Source organism: Anthonomus grandis, chromosome 1 (assembly GCF_022605725.1).
Source record: "Anthonomus grandis grandis chromosome 1, icAntGran1.3, whole genome shotgun sequence".
Taxonomy (NCBI): Eukaryota; Metazoa; Arthropoda; class Insecta; order Coleoptera; family Curculionidae; genus Anthonomus; species Anthonomus grandis.
In genome coordinates this window covers 2,538,033-2,551,233 of record NC_065546.1, presented here as the reverse complement: position 1 = coordinate 2,551,233, position 13,201 = coordinate 2,538,033, and the positions used below count along the sequence as shown (strand labels likewise).

Sequence of the window (13,201 nt, the reverse complement as noted above, 5' to 3'; positions counted from 1 at the left end):
ATATGGGCATCTCTGAGTCGCTTATAAGGTGTTATTTTTCAAATCGATGTCAATATGTAGCTATCACTGGGTTTCCGGAGGAAGCCTGAGTTCACTAAATGTTAATTATCTGTTATACGCGGACGACATAAAGTTGTATACAAAAATTAAATCCATTACTGATTGTTTGACTATTCGTTCAAACATAAACCTAATTAATGTCTGGTGTAATAGAAATAACCTCTATTTAAATGTTAAGAAATGTCTTACACAAGGAAAAACTTGAACTACTTCCCCGTTCAGATAAATTCAGGGACGTAGGGGATAGTAAGTCGTCTTTTATATCAGGGCCGTATCTGGACCAAAATTTTGAGGGGGTGGGGGGGGGGGGGGGGTTAGGCCAGTGACATTTGAGAAATTAGGGATAAAAAAAACTTTAATTTATAAATAGGTTTTACTAAAAGAAGATACCAGTTTAAACTAAAAAACACATTTAACAACGTTAAAATTTAAAAAATAGTAATTATAATAACAACTGAATATTTCTTTGCTTTTCCCTCGCAAAACGATTTAAGACCTCTGCGGTATCAATTATATGCACGCTTAAAAGGGCAAGTCCTGTTAGCCGCTCTTAACCAGTTGAATTGCGCAAATAGTCTTTTAAACGCCTTAGCGATGAAAATGATCGTTCTGATGAGGCAGTTGAGGAGTTGAATTCAGATGAGGAGTATGAATATTGGGAAACAAAGATGGATTACATGCTGATAATGCATCAAGAGCATTTTTTGGCCTTTCTGCTTGATGCAGCTTAATCCATTTTTGTTTCCATAACTGTAGTTCTGCAGATAACGTATCTAGGTCCAAAAATTCCTCATATAGTAACAAGTCTTCTATTTTTACTATGTGTGCTTCGCACATATTTGATATTAGACAATATAACGATGAAAGTGATTTTTCGTGATTTGCAAATCTTGTAGATAGTTCTTCTATAAATTGATCAAAAAAAGGAATTGCAACTAGGATTCGAAAATATTCCCTGCAGTAGCTACCATGGCATTAGAACGATTCTGCTGTCGTGAAACTATTCTAGGTATTTTTATGCATTCTTCATCATCTATAGACTTTATAATAGCTTCAGATTTTTTTTTAAATATTTTTGAATCTATATTCAGTCTCATATTCCTGACCTGACTAATAACAGTATTCACATGCTCAACAGCGCTAAATAGATCAAAATCCACAGTCTGGAGAATTCTGCATAACGGTAGAGTAAAAGCAAATAAAGTGGACGCTGTTAACATACTGATGATAAACTCACTGGTCATAATAGCTCGAAGGAACTGCAAAGCTTTTGAAGAAGTTTCAATGTCTCTTACTTGTTTTAGTTCTTCTAATGTTTCAATAATGAGTTTAAAAACTTCAGTAAACCTAATTAGTCCATCATGATTTTCCACCCACCGAGTTTCACACATGGATGTTAACTTAGTCCATTTACTGTTTGGAACATATTCTTTAATTTTATTTTTTAATATCTCAGTGCGCATAGCTGATATTTTTATAAAATTTGCAATAGATTTTATTGTTCCAATACAATTTCTGATACTCTGAACTTTACAGGAATGGCCAAGAGCTATATTAAAAGAATGAGCACTACAGTGCACATATATTGCTGCTGGATATTTTTCTCTAATTATAGCCTGGACACCTTTAAAACTGCCGCTCATTGCAGCGGCCCCATCATAACCCTGTCCAACCATGTAAGTGCAATTCACTCCAAGTGCTTGTAAACTTGCCAGCATTACTGTCGCTAAATTCTTACAGTTACCTGGTATAGTGACCAGAGTTGTCGACATTTTTATCAAAATCTATATATCTTACACAAAGGGATAATTGTTCAACACGAGAAATATCTGTAGTTTTATCCATCAGAATAGAAAAATATTTTGCTCTGTTTATTTTAACTACAATTTCATGTTGTATTATTTCACCACAAATTTTAAATTATTGGGCTTATGTACATTGCGTTTAACGATTGTCCTTGAATGTGATCCATTAAATTTTTGTCTCCACATGAGAGGCGCATACGTAGTAACGCCCTGAAATTTCCGTCATTATGAGTGGGCTGATTCAAAGTTATGGGTCCAGACTCGGAAGTTCCTCGTAAAGCTAACTCTTGACGGCCACATAACATAATTGTCTCAATAATTGGTACTAGCTTTCTTCTGTTTGATGCAATTTGCTTCGAACGACTGGAATCGAGTTGCATCATGATATCTGGTGCAGAACTATTAAAAGTTGCAATAAAGTTATCGGCAAAAACGGAGTTATTTTTGTGATAGTCAGTTTTACCGTGTTGAATAAATACCTCAATAGCATCTTTCCACTTGTTAAAAGGTTTTGCAACTAAAGCGTTAAGCTTCTGATGATCTCCTTTTCCACTAAATTCACATGAGAAAACTGCACAATATTTACACACTGCACCTTGTTCATCTTTGGCAGTGTAGCTAAGCCACTGAAAGCGTTTTAGCCACCCCATTTTTTTTAGAAATAGGAAACTTATATTTTTCATCTGGAATCCATCCAGCCATCAATAGTTTATATTTAAGAGCATCATCAAGTTTTTTAACAAAACACCAACCGATGTCTAACTCATGGATATTATCTTTAGATGTTGCGATTTCATCTTTATGCATCAAATTTACTGTTTGGCTGCAACTTGCAATTTCTTCTGTTGATTCGGTTAAGGTCGTTGAAGGTTTTTTCTTTTTCATCAAAAAGTCAGTTAAAGAGCTTTGCAAACTTCGTTTTGCCATTTCGATTTAATTTCTGAAACAAAATTATAAATTTAACCCTCATTTACATTGGAATTTCAAACCAAATTAAGTAAGTTGAAATTGACAGATTTACGCTTGCAGGGTCCAAGCAAAAATTCTTATTTGACATTTGACCGCAATTTGTAATGTAAATGGTTGTAGGAGTTTCCTATTTGACAGCTTAAATTTTGAAAAGAAAAATTTCAATGTAAATGGGGTTTTAATAAACACTGATAAATATACCAGTGACAATGAATGGAAAGACTAAAATATATCAATGAAAGCTCTTCACCTATAGATTAACCATCACCTACTTATTTTATGTCTAAGCAACTAACTGATTTTAAAAAAATATTAAAAATGCCCGGATCGTAGAGCTACCATGGCACTTCCCAAGCGGCAAAAATATGAAAACAGAACCAGTGGCGATCACGCCGATAGTCAAACACATCGGGAGGCGAGAGCAGCTTGATAAATGATATTCGGGCGCGTTGGTGGAAATTTAATCCTTGAAAGTTGTGCCGTCAAATTTTGGCGGGTTTCATCTAGTGTTTTAAAATCAGTTTTGAATTTTGTATCAAATTATATGCATAACTCATGTAGCATAATCTATAGGTACTAACTAATCATTTTAAAATAAAATACAGTGAAACTTCTCTAACTCGAATCTTCAAGGGACAGACTAAAAAATTCGACTTATGGAAAAATCGACTTACAGAAAAAAACGCCTAATTAAGGGGTTATTGTTTATTAGTACCAAAAACAGTATTTTCTTCGTATAAAACTAAAATTTTGTATGTTAATTTTTTTTAAAGAAGTCAGTTATTTTTTTTGCGTGAAATTGGTTCATTTTTCCTTATCTATAAAATCTTCTAATAAATTTAAAGAATTGTGTATTTCATATGGAATATTACCTCTGGATAAAATAAAACATCTTATCTTTTCAATAGCAGAAATCGTCTCGTCAATTGTAGGTGTCGGAACAGTCTCACCTTCGCTTTGGCCATCATCTTCATTTTCTTCAGGGTCTGAAACAATACAAAACAATTCTTACAATCTAAAAAGGCATAATCTAGACTAGCCTACCTTTTTTATTTGGAACAAGATTTTCTATTACGCTTTCTAGGATCTCTTCATCAGTTGGAAAACCTGTTGTTTGTACATTATCATCAATCGTCACATAGTCTTCAAATGAAACATCACTCATGTTTATAGCCCTTCTGTATGAGGTCCACAGGGTTTTTAATTCAGATAATGGAACAAGGTCATCCTCATCCCAGTTATCAGTATCTTGTTGAACTTTATCTTTAACAAATCCTGCTTTTCTAAAGCAATTAGCAATGGTTTGTTCTTTTACGTCCAGAGTCCACGTTTTATTAAGATCTTGAATTGCGTCAAGTAACGTCACAGTTGTAGGAGTTGCCACTTCCATATGGGCTAAAACTTTCATAACAATCCGCTTCCTATAATGTTGCTTCAAATTTTTTATAATTCCTTGATCCATGGGTTGTAAGATTGACGGAAGGTTAGGCGGAAAATATTCAAGTTTAATATTTTTTTAACTTAGATTCAACAGACTTGGGATGTGCAGGACAATTATCAACGAATAGTAAAACTTTTCTTCTTTGGGCTGCAAATTTCTTATCAAGCTTTAATAGCCATTTTTCATAAATCTCACTTGTCATCCATGCTTTTTTATTAAACTCATAGTCCACTGCAAATGATTTAATACCCTTAAAACAACGTGGATTCTTTGACTTACCAATGATTAGCAACCTAAGCTTTTCAGTCCCACTCATATTACTTCCAACCATAACTGTAATTCGTTCCTTGCTGTTTTTGCCACCATGGCATTATTGTCCTTTAAATGCTAGTGTTTTGTTGGGTAAACATTTAAAGAAAACTCCTGTTTCATCAGCATTAAAAATGTCATCCTTATCATATTGACCGATCAGAGTGGGCAATACATTCTTTTGCCATTCTTCACAAGACGCCAAATCTGCAGAAGCACTTTCACCACATAAAGACATTTGAACGATGTTATGCCTAGTTTTAAACTTATCTAACCATCCTATGCTAGCTGCAAAATCGTCCCGCCCTAAAGCAGTTGCAAACTCCTTAGCTTTTTCTCTTATAAGAGTTCCAGATAGAGGGAGATTTTTATTTCGTGCCGTAGTAACCCACTTAAGCATTGCTTCATCAATATCTTCATTTACAAAAGGTGTAAGCCTTCTCCTCTTACAGTTTGAAGCGTAATCATCTTTTTTTTCTAAAAGTCTATCCTTGTTTTTTAGGATCGTTGACAGAGTATTGAGTGGTATCCCAAACCTGTTCGGCAATATCCTTCTTTTTCTTTTCACCTTTTTCCACTTCAGCAATTAATTTCAATTTCTCACATAATGGTAAGCACTTTAAATTTCTCTTAGCCATAATTATTTTTAATAAAAACAAATTGTCTTAATTCACATACGCACCAAAAAACTGTAACCACAAAACCGCGACGTCGCGATGAGAGCATTTTTCCGTTTGAACTAATAAAAAGAAAAATGATGCAATAGCAAATCCATGTAACAAACAGATTTTTTCCTAGAAAAATGTCTGTACTTCCCCGCAAAATTCGAGTTAGCCATCGGCAATGCGTTAAACGTTATTTCGACATATAGAAAAATTCGAGATAGAGAAATTCGACTTATAGAGATAAAATATCATATAAACTTGATGATACCTTTTTTGGTAGTATAAAATATTCGAATTAGGGAATATTTCGAGATAAAGAAGTTCGAATTAGAGGAGTTTTACTGTATAGGTAAATTTGACTTGTATTTTTTTCGTACTTTTTTTTTGTATATTTTTCTACCTATTTTTCATTTAGTGCAAAAAATGCGGAAACATAATTATTTATAATTCACGAAGGACAGGGTTGACCATAAAAACATTTAAATGAATATATTTGATATTGACCTTAGATAAAAAAAAAAGATTATTATTCACTTTAGATAAAAAAAATGCAGATTACCTTTTGTCCTACTGCTGTCAATTTGAAAATTGCAATGTCTATTTACAGTTTTTACACATTACACAAACACTATTATTAGTCTATTAAATAATATTATATTATAAATAGTAACTATTAATCAACAAGTTAGTACACAGTATAATATGGTAGTTACATAAGATTTACTCCAAACAGTCCTAACCTAACCTAAAAATAATAAATAGACGAATCTATTCATGTCGCATGTCGCGGAGCAGCGTTGCACGATTGTCAGATCTCAAGCTTGATCTTCAGTCATTACCTAAAACGTCACCCGCGAGCTTAACGGATTTTTTTTTACGATTCCAGACTATTGTGAGTTTATTTTTCGTTCATTTTTAATATAGAAAAAGTGATTTTGCCCTTTAGAAATTTCCTTTTTTGACCAATAGAGTGATTTAAATACTATTTTATTGTATTGTTGACCGTGATAAAGTAAATTTAAAAAAAAGAGTTATAGTTACCAGTCGTTTTAATTTTATTTTACATTATAAGATTTTTTGGGGGGGGGGGTTTGAACCCCTAAAACCCCTCCCAGATACGGCCCTGTTTTATATCACACTATATTTCAATTATATCTGAGGCTTTGAAAATGCTTGGATTCATTGTACGCTCTACTAAAGAATTTGAACATATTGATGCTGCTAAGTTGCTATTTTATAGTTACGTCCGGTCTAAGCTTGTGTATCTACAGTTCTATGGTCTTCGGGTTATAATATCCATTGTTCTGCCGTAGAGAATGTTCAGGGAAAATTTCTGAAATATTTAAGTTTCAGCCTGAATCCACATTGATACGTAATTACGGATCCGTTGGGACCACGTGATTGCTACCAGCCAATAACAGACCCGATTTTGGGTTTCTTATCGGCTGATAGCAATCACGTAATTACGTATCAATGTAGATTTAGGCTCAAGCAGTAGGTATATATCCTCGTCGAGTATTAATAACCTAGATAATAAACGATCTAGTATTAATGTTGGTATTGAATCGAGCCAGACTATTAACAACTCTCTAAATTGCTCTTATAATTTTTCGGAAGATGAAATTGTCACCGCCTCCAATAAACTAAAAAATAGGTTGATCTCCGGTACCGATGGAGTACCAAGTCTTGTCGTTAAAGATTGTATTCGCGTTTTGTCAGGGCCTATTGCCCACATAATATTTAATCTTATCTTGTCTTCAACAGTATTTCCCGATAAATGGAAGATTGAAAGAATATCCCCGATACTCAAAAAGGGACCGAAGAACGACATTCAAAATTACAGAGCTATATCGATCTTATGTAATTTCTCCAAACTTTTTGAAATAGTTCTTTATAATAGAATATATGCCCATGTCAAATTAGACATAGCACCTAATCAATTTGGTTTCGTCAAAAATCGCTTCTGTACAGTAAACCTGTATTGCCTAAATGAGTATTTGGATAATAGAGGTCAGCTTGATGTAATATACCTTGATTTCTGCAAAGCTTTTGACCACTTTGTACTTCTTCATAAGCTAACATTTTTTGGTTTTTCTGCTTTGATAAAATCTTACTTACGAGGTCGTAAACAGTTTGTTGATTATGAAGGTCTATGAAGTCTCCCATATATGAAGTGTGCTCGGGAGTTCCGCAAGGATCTAATTTGGGCCCGGTTCTCTTTTTATTATTTATAAACGATCTTGCCAAATTACTGTCTTGTCAGAGTTTACTGTTTGCGGATGATATAAAATTGTTCACAAAAATAGATACTGAAGACGATTGCGAATTCCTTCAGGTAAATCTTAATAAAATAGAGAATTGGTGCAATGTCAATAGACTATATTTAATGTTAATCAATGCTCTATTCTCTCATTTTCTAGAAAACTGTTGCCAATCAATTTTTACTATAGAGCAAATAATGTTGTGTTAGCCAGAGTGGATGAGGCGATTGATCTGGGCATTACTTATGATGCGAAATTAAGTTTCGCCAAGTATGTAGCAAAAATAGTTTCTGACTCTGCCAAATGGTTGGGTTTTATTTATCAAAACTGTCGGCACTTTGAAAATATTAATACTTTAAAACTACTTTTCTTCTCTTACATACGCTCAAAAATAGAATACGGATCTCTAATTTGGTACCCAATTTATGACACCTGATAGATGATATTGAGCGCATTCAGCGCAAGTTTATGACGTATCTCTGGCTTAGAGAGGAAGGTGTCTTTCCAGCCAGAGGTTTGGATAGTCAATTATACTTTAATAAAATTTAATATTATGCCCTTAGCAAAAAGAAGAGAAATTCTTTCCATAAAATTCTTATATAACCTTATTCATAACAAGATTGACTGTCCCACCCTTTTGGCTGGTTTAAATTTTCGGGTACCAAGAATAAACTCTAGGAATTTTAGATTATTTTATGTAAATCCCGCTAGGACTAATATTTTGTTTAAATCCCCTATTAATATAATGTGTCAGAATTATATTAATAATAATTTACATGAACGATTCGATATTTTTGTTGACAGGTTAGGGTCCATTATAGAAAGTATAAAGTAAATAGGTGATGCAAAGTCTTTCTAGTATATATATAGATAGTCTGTTTAAGTACCTAGAAAGTTAAGCATTTTGATTTTTCATTTTTATACCTATTTTGGTAATTTTTTTTATTCTTTCCTGTCACTGGGTAACAAACTTGTTGGAAATAAATGCCTTTTTTTTTCGAGGTTGTTTACATGAACTCTTGGAAAGGTTTAATTTTATATCACTTAAGAAGTATAGAGAGAATGCCCTATTAACATTTTTATATAAACTAGTAAACAATATGTTAGGCTGTCTACTTCAAAAATTAAATTTTATCGTATAGTTCATACGATATCAATCTGAGCAGCAAAAAAAAAACAAAACTGTGGGCATAAGCGGCATCTTCTTTATGAGACATAGGCGTGCAACGGCAAATTTTTTATTTAAATAAATTTACATTAAATATTAGTATATTAATTTATAACAAGTTAATAGGTATAGTAAATTTTACAGTTTTTACAGTCCCTTCTTGCAATGAATTTTGTGAACTTGAGTGCAAATTTGGAGTAATAACAATAGGGTCAACAGCGGGTAAAATGCCATATTCATCTTCTTTTTTTTTCAACACTTCGGACACAATTCTTCCATATATCAGTTTTGTTTATTTCTTCAACAGCTGCTCTTATGGTTTCTAAGACGAAAGCACTGTCAGTTGGGGAATGATTATATTTCTGTATTTTGTCCTTCAGAGTAGCCCAAATCATTTCAATAGAATTAAAAACGCAGTAATACGGAGGGAGACGTAAAATTGTATAACCATTTGCCTCGCAAATTTTTTCAAGGACATATTCTTTTTTTATTATTTCCAATAACGCCTTTTTTGTCGCCTTTTTAGGAATCTGCAAGTTTTTAATTTCCATAAATTTCGCCATTTCTTCTGTTTTTGTGGAATTATTGGGAATTGCAACCGGGAATGATATGATGCATTATCCATCACAACAACAGAATTTGGCAACAATTGCTCAGTAAACCATTTTTCAAACAGACTGGCTGTCATGTCTTCATGGTAGTCAGCAGAGGAGTTCTTAATATTTTTCGCCGATAATAATAAGGCATTGGGAACAAAGCCGTTAATACCACCGGCGTGTAAAATAATGACGCGTTTGCCGCGAGAACGAGGTCCACTTAGTGTGCACATTTTGGTATTATCAACCCAACCACTCTTAACAAAGTCATGTGTGTCATACCACGTTTTACCAAGGTAAACAATTTCCCTTTTTGATTGACGATATTTATTTTTATTATTTTACTTAAATATTCCTGCCGCCAGGCTACAATTGGAGGAGATTCCATAAGAACCATTCTTTTATCTAGTTTTTTTATATTTAAAGCCACAATCTATTAAGACGCTACGTAAAGTATCAAGAGATTTATACTTATAATCAGAATAATCCATAGTTAATTTATTTTGAACTGGTTCTAACGTTGGAGCGGTGTTTTTAGAATAAAATTGATAAACAGTTCAGCGTATAACATATCTGTCAGTATTATCAATTTGCTTCAGTTTGTTATTGTTTTTTTTTTCGTTTTACGGAATGATCGATCACAATCCCTGCTTTTATTATAGTGTAGACGGTGGTACGAGTCAGTTTAGTGAGCTCACAAATCCTTTTTAGAATGTCATTTTGTGAGGCCTCGCTCATTTCACTTTTTAAACAATTAAAAATCTTTAATATAAGTCTTTGGGCTTGAACATGCAAGTCTTTATTTTGAAATTCGGATAGATCTTGGTTTATATTGGCATCCAAATTTTCAATTTCATCATTAGACACATCAAAAGGTCTCCACAACGCAATCTTGTTAATTTTAGGTATTAACAACACCAACAATAACTAAAACAACAACAGCAACAGCAGCAACAACAATTTAATAACAAAAAAACGCTAAATGAAAAGAGAAGCAACAAATACATAAACTAGAATTAAACGGCGCGCGACCAGCACACTTCAAAACACCTGCTATACAGACGAATATGAAATATAAATTAATAAAAAAGTAAAAATCGCCTTTAAGCAAGACACTGGCGTTTACTTCCAGCGCGTTCACAATTCGAAACTTCTCTCGACTCGCCACTTGCCCTCTTCGTCTATTACACGGCATTCGCACATCTTTCTCTGATAAAGTTTTCTTGTTGAACGGGCCGGGCCGCGTAATTAAAGACCCCAACCTTAATCAGCACGCCTCAGCTCGAGAACCGTCCGATGGCATGCGATCATGAAAATTAACATTCCCCAACCCGATTCAGCGGGTGCTCAATTAGGTTGGGATCTGTAGGTTGCAATAGCGCGTCGTGTTCCGTTTAATGTGAGTATTTGTGGAATTAATAAATTTTCTAATCAATAGCCAATGACAAATTAAGTTATAAACATTGCTTATTTATTGCTTACATGAAACCAAATACACTATTGAGGAAGCTGTGAAAAACTCTTCAATGTCCGCTTCCATGTGGTTTAGCATTAGGTCTGTTTGCAAGAATGTTAACTTCTAAATTCCGTTTAATTTTCTTAACACGTATAATCTCCGAATTTAATGGACGTCCTGCTGGTACTCGTTTCGACCCTCTAGTCACGCCAGGACGAATTTTTCTCCGTGAGATAGATCCTGGTTGGACACTTATATTTCTTTCAAAGCTCCTACGTCCAATTTCTGCAAAAAATGAAGCTAGTTGTGCAGGTGTAGATATTTTTGCCAATCGTGAATTGACTTTTTTTTAAAAGATTAAGTCTAGATGTGTCTATGACTTTATTAGCCAAATCAACTGTTTTTAAAATTGATCCCCATACGGTCAATTTCAGTCGCATACTCATTGTTAGAACTACTGACGGAATGTTGACTACAGGGAGAAATTGCACAAATTTTTCGCTCATGTGTGACGTGGATGGAATAGCCATTGAACTGAAAAAATCTCTTGAAACTTCCGTTAGTTCTCCAAGTGCCAACTGTGCAAAAGTAACCCTATCAGAAGCAGATAAGAAAGGTGCTGTCGTGATATTTATATACTCCCTGTGAACCGCACACAAATGCTTACAAAATGCCTCGCTTTGACCGGCAGGACACTCGCACATAATAAGGTCGGAAAATACTTTATACTTAGTTTTGTTCAATGAATATTCAACTTCATATTCATTCTCTGTAATTTTGTAAACACTAAGTTTCGCAGAAGCTCGAACAAACTTAGCATACACTAAATTATTTTTGGCAATTCGACCATTCGCATAATCTAGCAATCGCAATTTGTGATATTTCTCAAATATGGTAACTATAAAATCCACTAAAGCACACATATTAAATGCCCTGCATCTTTCTAGCACTACGTCTTTTAAAATACGTATCGATGATTCAACAATGTTATTTGTGTTATGTCCTTGTGTTATCAGTTTAGAGCGATAGGCTAGACACCATTCTGATTTTCTGATCCAAAGTCTTCTGATATATTTCAAATAGTTTGGATATTTTTAAGATATTTAATGATTTTCTAATTCATTCATTGACTTAATAGCAATATCATCGGATAACGAATAAAGAATATTTCTAAACAAGAAAATTAATTTTTGTCTGTCCTCCTTGTCTACTTTATGGGTACTATCCCAAAGCCATCGCCATACGGCTTGCATCATGTGAAAAATACATAGTAGTAAAGTACTTTTTGAAAAACACTTTTTTTGAGCTTTTCTTTCGGAAGAACTATCGTCAGTCATAATAATAGAAGGTGCACCTTGTCCATTAAAGCCATTAGGTCCAATTAAGTTTTTTAGTAGCATAAATCCTTGGAAATAAGTTTCTTCTGTTTATTCAGTATGTAAAATTACACCTAGGGGTATACCTCCAATTTTCGACACACCAAAAACTAATGTTATTACTGTATTAGTTTGATCGCAAGATCCACTGGAATCTACGAAAACTATGTCCTTAGAAAAATTCATTCCATGCCCTCGCCTCATAATTGGTGTCAAAAGTGCGACAATCTTGAGTTTTTCATCACACATTATTTCAATAGATCTTTCTTCATAAAGATGTTGCCTTTCCTTCAAAATTTTAATTACTTCTTTAAGATCTCTGCCTCCATAGTTGATTTTCCTTAAAAATAGTAAAATTTTATTGAAATAACAATAATTTTATAAACTTTTTTATAAACCAATTTTTAAAACGTAACTAATGCATACCTCCATTCGTCGAAAAGCCAATAAATTTGCCTTAGCCTAGGGTTAATCTGAGAATTTGCTAGTGAAGTAACATCTGAAAATTCTGTAACTGTTTCAGTCTCTCCAATAATACTTAATTCGTGGAATTTGTGAGCAACAGCTGGACTCATTCCAATATTAAAGTACTCCAAAAATGTGGTTCTTGTTGCATCATGTTTACAAGTGAACATTTGATATTAAAACAGAACATAATAAAAATGTATTTTTAAACAGTTTGTAAGCCTATATGCTTTAACTAGGATGACCAATTTTTGTTGTCATTCTATATACCGGGTGTTTCTCAAAGGTAGTTCCCCCCTATAACTTTTTTATTTTTTTAGATAAAAAAAAATGAAAAGTTGGCAACATTGTTTATCAGATAAATTTGGATTAACTAACATTTTTAAATATTTCTGTCACTTTCGGTTTTAGCGGAAATGGTACCAACTAAGAATTTCAAATGGCACCCTATATATTTTATTACATATTTCGACAGGGAATGACATTTTGAATACAATGGTACCTAATATGTCAATTTCCGACATTTCCTTTATATTATTTTTTAATTTTTAGTTTTTAATCTAGAATGCCATGATTATGTTAAAAACACCAGTTTTCAGTCAAAGAGACTTCGAAAAATAAAACTGACCG

The 13,201-nt window shown here is 33.4% G+C and overlaps 1 protein-coding gene across 2 annotated transcripts in view; it reads left to right on the top strand.

The window, feature by feature from the left end:
* The window catches only part of LOC126745420 (vacuolar protein sorting-associated protein 11 homolog), a 60,621-nt gene that overhangs the window by 12,843 nt on the left and 34,577 nt on the right, over positions 1-13,201 (top strand). The window lies entirely within an intron of this gene.